At 47.6% G+C, this 4,392-nt stretch overlaps 1 protein-coding gene across 2 annotated transcripts in view; it reads right to left on the bottom strand.

Moving 5' to 3' along the window:
* Positions 1–557: 557 nt before the first annotated feature.
* LOC101484739 (exosomal polycystin-1-interacting protein) overlaps positions 558–4,392 on the bottom strand; it is a 27,869-nt gene continuing 24,034 nt past the window's right edge. For both annotated transcript variants that reach the window (XM_076875416.1, XM_024805494.2), the window contains exon 3: positions 558–4,392. This exon is cut by the window's right edge and continues 1,667 nt beyond it. The gene's annotated coding sequence lies outside the window, so the exon portion shown is untranslated.

The following is a 4,392-nucleotide window of genomic DNA, read 5'->3' as shown; positions in this document are numbered from 1 at the left end:
AACCCCGCAGTCAGGACATGCTATATTGTATTTAGATAGAAGCTAGCGAGCTAACTCCCTGCTAACTTCTAACTCCGTTAAATGTCATAAATTCCGTTTTCATGGATGCCTGGATGTTAAACTCAATTGTTACACCTGGTAGAGCAGAACGCTGATCATTTTATTAAAGATGAAAGACTTTAGACAGTTTTTCAACTCTCAGTAATGCCACAGTGATCGTTTGATATATGGACCTGCAGCGGAGTTTAGGCGCAGACACGGCTAGTGACGTCAGACTGAACAACCGGATTGCGCTTCCCAAACGTCACTCGGTGGTTTCCAGGCTGTTGTTTGGGGGGCCGCCGCTGGAGGGCGCTGTGGGAGTTTATTAGTTAGGAGTTTTTTAAACGCTTTTATTTCTGTGAACTCTGAAAAGCTGCAGAGCTGTGAGGAAATGTCTCAGCGACTCGCTTTAATAAAGTTTTTAGAATCAAAGCCTGTTGGTCTGACTGTGACTGTTGTTTATTACTGTTGGTGTGAAGTGCAGGCATGAAACTGTAACAAAGTCAACATCACAACACGTTTTCAAACTTTATTGTCAGACTACACAAAGCTTCCACATGATGACGTGTTTATGACATTCACTCCAAATTATATACAAATCAAAGGTGCCGAGCCGTTTCCAAATACACAACCTGCTCCTTAAACACACAAGTCATCACGAAGCCTGCAACAAGCGTGCAAATCATCCGAAAGCAAAACACGTTCCCTGATGCAGAGTTAAGGTGCTGGAACAGAGACCAGGAGAGGAAACGGAGACAGGACGAGGGAGTGACGTCAAACCCAAAAACCCCGCTGAGCTCATTTTCACCCATTTTGTGGTGGAAAGTTCCAGACTCTTTGACTTTCAGTGCCAGTCCTCTGTGAACTGCCTGAAAACCATTATGGAGGTGTGTTACAGCCCAGTTTAGCAGATGGGAAGAGCTGTGGAAAAATCCCAGTGTGTCAGAGCGCTGCACGCTGGAAATGTGAGCTGCTCTGTTTGCGTTTGCCACAGCAGATGGCGTTCACAGACAGACTTCTGCCTGTTGCATAACTACAAGTGTTTGTGCTCAGGAAGAGCAGGAGGAGCCTGACAGTCACCGAGGAGGGCAAACTCACCCAGCGGTTCTCCTTGTTCCTGACTGGGTAAACTTGAAAACACAGACTGTATATAAAGATGGACAGCATGGCAATCGCCCTCTGGTGGCAGGTTGGGGCAAAAGTTATAAACCCCGCCCCCTCCAAATCAAAGTGATCTTAAACATTTTCTTCTCATGAGCAGTGCTTCTTAAATTTAGGTTTTCACCACTAACCAGGTGACGTCAGCTGTTGGACAGGCCTAGAGACCGGACAGGTCGGCCCGGAAAAACAAGGATTCACCAGCTGGATGGAGAAGCACTAAACCTCCCTGTGACCGCTTCCAGCAACCAGGTGGAGAATTCACATTTTTCCTTAACAATCGGAGGTTTCCGTGCAGTCGCTGACTGTCTGATAAATGCTAAGTGTAAATGATGTAAGCATGAAAATCAAGTGCAGAGACCCTCTGATGAAGTCAGACACTCACAGGCTGAGCATCTTTCATGTTACATGGAGAAAAATCAAGCGGACCGTGTGTCACTGCTGCTGGGTTTGTTTGCTGATGGGGCGTGCAGCCCTGACCCCTCCCTGACTTCACACCACATGATCTATAATTATGTCATAAAAGCTGCTCATATGAGACCAGATCCCAAAGCCTGCAAGACTCTGGGTGCTTATCAGAGTCTGCTGTCAGGACGGCTAACCACGAGTCATTGGTCACTGCTGAGGCATTTAACTAACCAATAGGCGGAGAGGTCATGAATAATGTGCGCTTACATCAAGCCTGAACGTCAGTGTTTATCTGCACGTTCGTTTTTCTGGAAAAGGATTAGCGGTTTAAATGTCTACACTTTCAACTGAAGTTCCACGTACAACCACTAGAGGGCTGCAAACAGCCAGAAAATAAAGAAGAACGTTTGTTTTGGTCATTTAGGGGGTGCTTCAAACAGCAACAGCCCATCAAAGGTTTATATGGACTGTTACAGTATAAGAAATGATAAATGTATCTTTATAGCTTATGGTTTAACTCAGGAGCAGCTTTCAGTTCTGCCTTTGACCACCAGAGTGTGAGGAACTACCAGGACATTAGCAAACATGCACTGATTTGCCTGACATCCTCTGTCGTGTGGCTGCAGCACAGCGACACCTGCAGAGCCAAAACTGAACTGTTTCAGAACAGAGAAACTCCAGGAAACTGAACCCTCTGTTCACATCAAATGTTTGTGCATGAGATCAAACCCAGTTTAAGAAAAAGGGCTAATCCCTCCACCCGGCCTTGATTAAGTCGAACGTGCTAGCTTGGACTCTGGCCATGTGTGTGCACTTTGTAGCTGTCCTGCTGTGAATGAGAATTAGAACCTGGAAGCGAATCAAAGCATTTCTGACGCACATCATTTTGGACTCTAAGGTTGGTGTTTGTAAAAGTGAGCCGTGCTCTGTGCACGTTTTAAAAGTTTCTGTTTGCGGGAACATTTCCTCACACAGAGGCGCTGAGCAGCGTGCAAAGTCCCGCCGTGTAATTAAGCATAGAGGCCAGCGTGTGCTGGGCGTGGACCTGAACTCTGACTCTCTGCTCTGAATCCTCACTGCATGGGTTTAACACACACACACACGCACACACACACACACACGTTTGTGCGAGCAGGTCTCACAGAGCCTCTCAGGACTCGAGCAGGAGGACAGCGAGAGCATGCAAGCTCCTCGGCCTTAAAGCGAGTGTGAAACAAACACATTCTGTTTGCGCTCTGCTGAGCGACAGCTGCGCAGCCCCGTCCAGCTCAGCAGAGCCCAAGTCATGGTCGCCGTCCAAGCGAGTGCGCGGTGTTGGCTGCTGACGGAGGATCCTAACGCTGGCACTCGTGTTGTTCGGCGTCCATTTTAACCTGTTTCAAAACAACTTGTTTTATGAGGCCATCTGCTCTCAATCAGAGCAGCTGGGAAAACGCGGCACAGCGCCTGCCGAGCTCTCTGGCCTCAGCAGACCCCGCTGCTGTCGGACATGTTTACATTCAGAGGCGTCGTCCTTAAACCGACACAGCGGTGTGTTTGAGTCATGTTTCAAAGACAGAGCGGCAGACGCGCTCGTCCCGCTCTGGACAGCGTTCACTGCGGCCAGCTGCCCCAGTACGTCTTGTTTTCATCTTCATAATCTGCACCGACAGGATTTCATCATGTGGCACACAAATGTTCTTCCACGAGGCCGTTATGTAACGCAGACCTGCAGGAAGCCAACGCGCCCTCGCTCTATCCGCAGCGCTGCTGAACGTTGGTTTGAGTTTGAAACCGCTCAGCACTCATCATTTGATGCTCTGGGAATGAGACTGGAGGAGTTAAAGTACAGACGTGAATCTGAGAGCGGCTTCAGCGCTTTGTGGTGGAAATTCATTCTCAGACCGTCTTAATGTTGATTTATTATCTCGCCAAATAAAACTGAGTGCTGAGCTGCTGCCCAGGATGCACCTGAAGAGGTTTCGTATGGGGTTTATTGTTGGCTCTTTTGAAGTATGAACTCTGGAGCCGTGAGCCTCTGAGAGGTTCTGCAAGTCTCTAGGGATTAGGGTTATTGAGTACTTTGCTCGTACTATGTGTCTGCACAAGTGGTACACCGCTTTGGTTACGTCCTTAGGTTTGCCTCTTTCATCCCAAATTGGCGACTTTATATGTTTTTAGTGCTGCCAGCTTTAACGTGCCATCATCATGACTAACACGATTAACAATGAACCCATCTGGAACACAGATTGAGTCAAAATCCCTTCTTTCTGCGCTCCAGATGGGTTGAGTACATTAAAAAAAGTTTAATCGCATTAATCGTGACGACTGCGTTAATGCCGACAGCCCTATTAGTTCGTCCATGTTTGTACTTCTGCATGATTACATTGCTCCGCCCATCAAAAAGTCTGTGCATGCGTGAATATATCGCCCATCGTCGATTATTGGACTGATGATTGTCGGTTGGAAAATTTTTACATATCGCCCAACCCTACTCGAGATCTGCTATGAAATCTATTTTGTAAAGATATTCCTGCTGTGATGATGAGGATGGCGTGGCTCATCAGTAAAAGTGTGCAGGGAGCCCTGCTGTTTTTCTGATTTGTGTTTTTGCTGTAAGTTGTCGCCCATGTAAGTCTAAGAACTGAGAAAGAGACGGAGCACCTGGGCAGGACGGAGCGCTAACACCCAGCCGGCAGCTGGAGGCAGAGCTCTTCTGTCTCCGGGAACAATCGTGTTGTTTGTCTCATAGATTCAGGAAGCCTGCAGACTGTTTGCCCAGTAATGACTTCACAATTACAGTCG

This window comes from Maylandia zebra, linkage group LG16 (assembly GCF_041146795.1).
Source record: "Maylandia zebra isolate NMK-2024a linkage group LG16, Mzebra_GT3a, whole genome shotgun sequence".
NCBI classification, from domain to species: Eukaryota; Metazoa; Chordata; class Actinopteri; order Cichliformes; family Cichlidae; genus Maylandia; species Maylandia zebra.
This window is presented reverse-complemented; position numbering and strand designations above follow the sequence as displayed.